This window comes from Bison bison, unplaced genomic scaffold, assembly GCF_000754665.1.
Source record: "Bison bison bison isolate TAMUID 2011002044 unplaced genomic scaffold, Bison_UMD1.0 scf7180017864117, whole genome shotgun sequence".
NCBI lineage: Eukaryota > Metazoa > Chordata > Mammalia > Artiodactyla > Bovidae > Bison > Bison bison.
This window is the reverse complement of record NW_011494689.1, coordinates 15,242-22,092: the sequence shown is the minus strand read 5'-3', so window position 1 is coordinate 22,092 and position 6,851 is coordinate 15,242.

Below are 6,851 nucleotides of genomic sequence, written 5' to 3'. Positions count from 1 at the left end.
ATGGATGTGAGAGTTGGACTGTGAAGAAAGCTGAGCGCTGAAGAATTGATGCTTTTGAACTGTGGTGTTGGAGAAGACTCTTGAGAGTCCCTTGGACTGCAAGGAAATCCAACCAGTCCATTCTGAAGGAGACCAGTCCTGGGATTTCTTTGGAAAGAATGATGCTAAAGCTGAAACTCCAGTACTTTGGCCACCTTATGTGAAGAGTTGACTCATTGGAAAAGACTCTGATGCTGGGAGGGATTGGGGGCAGGAGGAGAAGGGGACGACAGAGGATGAGATGGATGGATGGCATCACGGAGTCAATGGACGTCAGTCTGAGTGAACGGGAGTTGGTGATGGACAGGGAGGCCTGGTGTGCTGCAATTCATGGGGTCTCAAAGAGTCGGACATGACTGAGCAACTGAACTGAACTGACTGAAGGCTCAAATAAATCACACATGAGAAAACAAAAAAAACTTTAAAACTATAAAGCACTTCAGAGATTGAAAATAAATTGCCTATAGAAATGAGAAATGGTGTAAATAAGTGAAGCAGATTAGGCATGAGTTAATAGGGAGTGATGGGAACTATGGCAAACTAGAAAGCCCATATTTTGTTTAAAGACTAACCCTACTCAACTCTACCCAATTATTGGCATGTGGGACTGTGGGCTTAGTATTGCCATTGTTCCAATTTTTCTATAATAGTCAAAAATTCTGACTTTTAAAATGTAAAATCTTCTGATTTTAAAATATTAACAACTGATTTTCTTAAAACTGAGTACCAGATTTGGTCCATAGTCCTTCAATTATTATCTCTCCTTTATATACACATATGGTAGAAATTTAGAGTTTAGATGTACAATATGGTTCTTGTAGGCCATCAAAGCCTTTTATAAAATTCAAGAGTCCTGTAGAGATTTAACATTAGGTTCTCAAAACCATTTTTTAAGAATCATATCCCTCTCATATTGATTTTCAGGGAAGGGTATTTTGCCCCACAGGGATTACTTGGCAATTTTTGGTAGTGACAGCTTTTGGTAGTGACAGTGGGGGTGGGGTGGGGAAGACTATGTAGGCAAAAGAGTATTAAGAGGATAAATTGGAAGATCAGAGATTTAGTCCCAGTGCTACTGTTGCCCCTTTCCTGTGCATTGTCCTCTGCAAGCTGCAAGTAAAGACTGTGAGACTTGTCCTGTGGTCCTCATTATCCCCCCACCCTTCCCGGCATACTGCCTACTGCCAGAGTTACTAGCTGCTCCATGAAAGCATTCTGCTTTGCTCAATGCTTCCCAGCAACCATTGTATCTGTCCCTTCATCAGTTTGGCAGCCGCTATAGAAGTCACTCATGTTTTACTTGAATTGCTGCCCATTGGAACTTCACAGAAAGAAGTGACTGTGACAAGGTTCCTGCTGACGTCAGTTTTAAAGGCCTTGACCCCATCCCCTGCTTTAAGCATTTGAGAAATATGTGGCTTCATATGCGACTGAATTCTGAGGTGGTTGGGAAATTCTCCGTGTTGATGAATTTTACCCTGATTTTTTTGAAATTCAGTCATTTATTCTGACCTCAAATACATGATTGTAGACAACAGACATTTCCCAAATGAAGTATCAGCTTTTGCAGACGGTTCGGGTTTTGTGTCCTGGGCTTTGTCCTCTGCTGCCATCTTGTGGCCTCTTTGCTGCCGGGGTTGAGGTCTCACAAAGGGCCTTGCCTCCAGGTAATGGCGTGTGTCAGTGGCTTATGGCTTAGTTGGAGAAGGACTCTCTGCTCACTGTTGGGTACGCGCCAAATCCCTCCCCTGCTATGAGTCCACCTGGGCCATGATGCACGCCAAGCGCGTAGCAAGTAGGCTGGAGGCACAGGGCCCTTCTGGGTCATTCCCAGCCCTTGGGCCTCCATGTGTTATGCAATCCTGGACTCAAGCCAGAAAATCAGTAAACTCAACTACCCAGGAGTAATCGGAGCTGACCTCGCTTGCTTGGCCCAGTGAATGCCCTGCAGCCTCTCTCTACTCACTGTCAGGGCTGAGTTATTCTTTATCTTAGTGAGAAGAGATGATTACCTCATCAGGATTTTGTTTTACTGTCTAGGCCCATTTTGGTTTGCTCTGTGTACACACCGTTGCTTCTTGGCTTGTCCAGCCAGTACTGCTACAAGTTCAATGTTTAATTGCTGGATTGAGCAGGACAGTGGCAGTGTGTGTCACTGTTAAGCAGTGTTTCCTATAAGGATGACAGGATCTGAGCACTGTAGTGATCAGAGGTCCATGCCCAAGGCACAGGGAATCTAGGAGACTGCCCTTGTAGCTGGGCTGTTGGTGACTGAGCAGCAAGTGACTCGTTCTGGAGGAAAGGCAGGAAAACTTCTAGTTGGTGCTATTTTTCTTTCATTATAATAATGTATTTAAAACCTTCCAAGCGTTAAAGTATTAATAAATGTATAGAACTGTCTCCTAGCTGTTTGCCCTTCCTGTATATTTTACACATGTTTGGCTTTTTATGGAGAGCCCAGACTCTACCAGGCCCTCCTTATCCCTAATTGCAGAATTGGAGGAGGAGACAATGGAGGAGGGGGAGGAAAAACAGTTGCCTGTAGTTTGTTTTAATATGCTTTCCCATGTGTAAAAATTTAGGGGAGTCTGGTGCTCTGTGATGACCTGGAGGAATAGGATGGGGGAAGGCGAAGAAGGCTGGGGAGGAAGGGCTATATCTATAATTACAGCTGATTTGCATTGCTGTATGGCAGAAACTAACACAACACTGTAAAAAAATTTTTTTAATTAAATTTAAAAATAGAAAAAAAAGACCAAAATTCAGGGAAAGGGCCTCCTTGTATAATTTCCTAGGCTATTAAACTGGTATGTGTTGCTTTATAACTCAGATGCTGTTTATTTAATAGGAGTTGTCTTCTGTTTCTTTTGTTTTTCCTTCTTTGCTTATATTTTTTCAGCTTTATTTTAATTATATTTTGTGGTTCATGTTATTCCTTTTTATTTTTATAAATTTTTTAAAAAACTTATTTATTTTTGGCTGCTCTGGGTCTTCATTGGTGCACATGGACTTTCTCTAGTGTGGCTAGCAGAGGCTACTCTTTAGTTATGTTGTGCAGGCTTCTCATTGCCATGGCTTCTCTTGTTGGCGAGCATGGGCTCTAAGGTATGCAGGCTTCAGTCGTTGTGGTGCATGGGCTTAATTGCCCCGTGGGATGTGGGATCCTCTCGGACCAGAGATTGAACAGTGTCCCCAGGATTGGCAGGGAGATTCTTAAGCACTGGACCATCTGGTAAGTCCTATATGTTATTCTTGATTCTACTTATGATCTGAATCTCTGGTTTATTTTTCTTATCAGAAACTTTTCCTGTGTTCAATCCAGAGTGAGTGAGTTGTTTTTGTTGACTCTTATCTATTTTTCCTTGCCTTTTAAAGTTTCTTGTTTATAAAGTATTTTTCTACAAGTCCAAGCTCCTCAGATAGAGGAGCTTTGCTTCTTTATAATTCTATGCTCACTTTATGTATGAGGAAACTACTCTGTATCCACTCTTGTGCTTTAGATAAAATGAGAGGACTCAACGTCATGGCATAAGAGGAACAGGACTGATGTCTTTGTAAATCTCACAGATAATTATGAGGAAGAGAAACTATTGTTAGTGAGCCCAAGATGTGAAGCTGGGTCCAATGGTGTTCGTATTATAGAGAGGCAGAGAGGCTGGTTTTCAACCAAAAAAGAGAAATGGAACACCTTTCTAAAGATGAGCTGCTTTGAAGTTAATCTCTCAACCTCTGGGTAATGTTTGAGGTGTTTTCTGCAATGCACTTCTGTACAGTTAAGTTGTTGAAGTGAGTTTTCAAGTATCAACCAAACAGTTGGAATGTTGTTGTTCAGTTTCTGAGTCATGTCCAACTCTTTGAGACACCATGGACTGTAGCACACGAGGCTTCTCTGTCCTTCACCATCTCTGGGAGCTTGCTCAAACTAATGTCCATTGAGTCAGTGATGCCATCCAACCTTCTCATCCTCTGTCATCCCCTTCTCTTCCTGCCTTCAATTTTTCCCAGCATCAGGGTCTATTCTAATGAGTCTGCTCTTTGCATCAGATAGCCAAAGTACTGGAGCTTCAGCTTCAGCATGAATCTTTCCAATGAATGTTCAGGACTGATTTCCTTTAGAATTGACTGGTTGGATTTCCTTGCTGTCCAAGGGACTGTTAACAGGCTTTTCCAACACCACAATATTGGACTTTATATTCACCATCAGACACATCCACAACTGGGCATTTTTTCCGCTTTGGCTCAATCTCTTCATTCCTTCTAGAGCTATTTCTCTGCTCTTCTCCAGTAGCATATTGGGCACTTAACAACCTGGGGAATTCATCTTTCCGTGTCATATCTTTTTGCATTTTTGTACTGTTCATGGGGTTCTCAAGGCAAGAATGCTGAAGTGGTTTGCCATTCTCTTCTCCAGTAATGGTTGGAATAGATGACCTTTAATTTATTCTCCAACATTAAGATTTGGTTTCTCAGCAGTGAAGGTTTTGTTCTTTGACTGCTCTGGGTCTTCGTTGCACATGGGCTTTCTCTGCTTGCGGAGAGTGGGGGCTACTCTGTAGTTATGGTGCGTGGGCTTCTCATTGAGATGGCTTCTCTTGTTGTGAAACACAGGCTCTAGGGTGCTCAGGCTTCAGTAGTTGCAGCTTGCAAGCTCCAGAGCACAGTCTCAATAGTTGTGGCACACAGGCTTAGTTGCCCCATGGCATGTGGGATCTTCCTGGACCAAGGATTGAATAATGTTCCCTATATTGCAAGACAGATTCTTAATCACTGGACTAGCAGGGAAACCCCAGTGATGGTTTTTTAAATGGACCCACGCATAAGCTGGTGTCTTAGGCAGTAAAGAATCTGCCTGCAATGTAGGAGACGCAGGTTCAATCCCTGGGTTGGGAAGATCCCCTGGAAAGGGGAAAGGCTACCCACTCCAGTATTCTGGCCTGGAGAATTCCCTGGACTGTGTAGACCATGGTGGGGTCTCAAAGAGTCGGACACGACTGAGTGACTTTCACTTTCAAGGATGATGATGATGACAGCAGTGACTCAGTGATGGGCAAGGTGGGAGTCAGGACTGTTTTTTGCACACATTAGTGAAAAGTCAGAACAATCAAAACTCCAGTGAGAAGTTAAAGCCATGTCATGTCAAAATAGCTAAGTCAAAACATCTCACTTTGGCACATATGTTTCTTACTTTTATGCCTTATTCAAGCAGTGGTAAGTCCTAGCCCCAAATTGCTAACTGGTACTGATTCTTCAAGACTCAGTTTAGTCTTCACCTACTTTGGGAAGCTTCCCTGACTTCTCTCCTCACTAAGGTGCTTTTACAGTGCTCTACACATAATTCCATACTTACTATGAAGGGGATCAGAAGACTTCACCCCAAAGTGTGTCACATTGGCATGGAGATTGTCTTGATTAGAAGGTAAATAAGCAGCACACTCAGAAAGAGCTCTTTGCCCTCCCTCTAATAAAAGTGGAATATAAATTTCCCTTTGTAAATGTCATCCCCCTCCTATCTCTCATAGTGGGAGGAAGAAAAGCAACCATTACACGTCAGAGTCAGCACCATCATGAATGTACACAAACAACCATACTAAAATCACCATTATCTTCTATCAGTTTTCCCCGTATATTTAGTTTCCTGAAATCTATCACTCCTAGAGGCCTAAAATGCTTTTCCTTTGTCTTGTTACTTCTCCACAGTTTATCACCCTTTGTTAAAATAGTATATAATCCCCTGTGTCTAAGCACCTCTTTGATCCATCATTTCTTTTCTATGAAGAGCCTCTGTATATATAAAAATTGAAATATTAACAAGTGAAGTGTATATGCCTTTTTTCCTGTTAATTTGACTTTTATCAATTTAATTTGCAAGCTCCAGCTACTAAACCAAGAAGGTAGAGAAGTTTTTTCTTCCCCCCAAAATTAAACTATCATTTATGTGCCCACCTTTGAAGCAGGAACTGTTTTATTCATCTTTATAAGCCCAGAACCTAGCTAAGGGAATGGCATATAGGAGACATTCAATACACGTTGACTGACTGAATGAATAAATACACTAAGTCTGAAGGAACTTCAACATAGTAACTCCTATGCAACATTCTGACAGTCATTCAGTCTCTGCTAAAACATTAACAGTAACAGTCACTGGAGAAAATCACTCAATCATGGCAGCTGGTTCCACAACAAATTCCTGATCTCAAACTGCAGCTATATCCTAAAGGCAGCCCCGTAATATTAATACTACTATTGGCAGTTCTCAGTTTCCACAGCTGCTACTTCAAGTTTTTTGTCTTGTTTTGTTTTCAATAGTTATTCTAAAGTGCATCTAGAAGAATAAACAAATGATAATGAAAGAACGAGAAGGCAGGAAAGAAGAAAAAGAAAGAAGAGAGAAAGGGTTTCTAACAAGAGTAATAAGGTGAGACTTGGTCTATCAGCTATTAATGTATAAGATGAAAAATTAAAACACTATGGTATTGACATCAGAATAGATAGATAGATGAATGGAATAGAATAGAGTCAAAAGAAGAGCTCAAGTATATATAAGATTTAATAAATTTTAGTACTATTTCTTATCAGTTAATCATGAACTAAAATCCGTTTATGATATTGGAATAACTGCATAACTGTACCAAATTATACTTCTATCATATACCATACACCAAAATAAATTCTAGACATAAATGGAAAAAATCAAAATCATAAAAATATGAGAAGAAATATAGGTAATTATTTATATAACCCAGGTCAAATGAGAGCTTTTAGATATAACATTAATAACAGAAACTGCAAATAAAGCTAGTGGAGGTGATGAA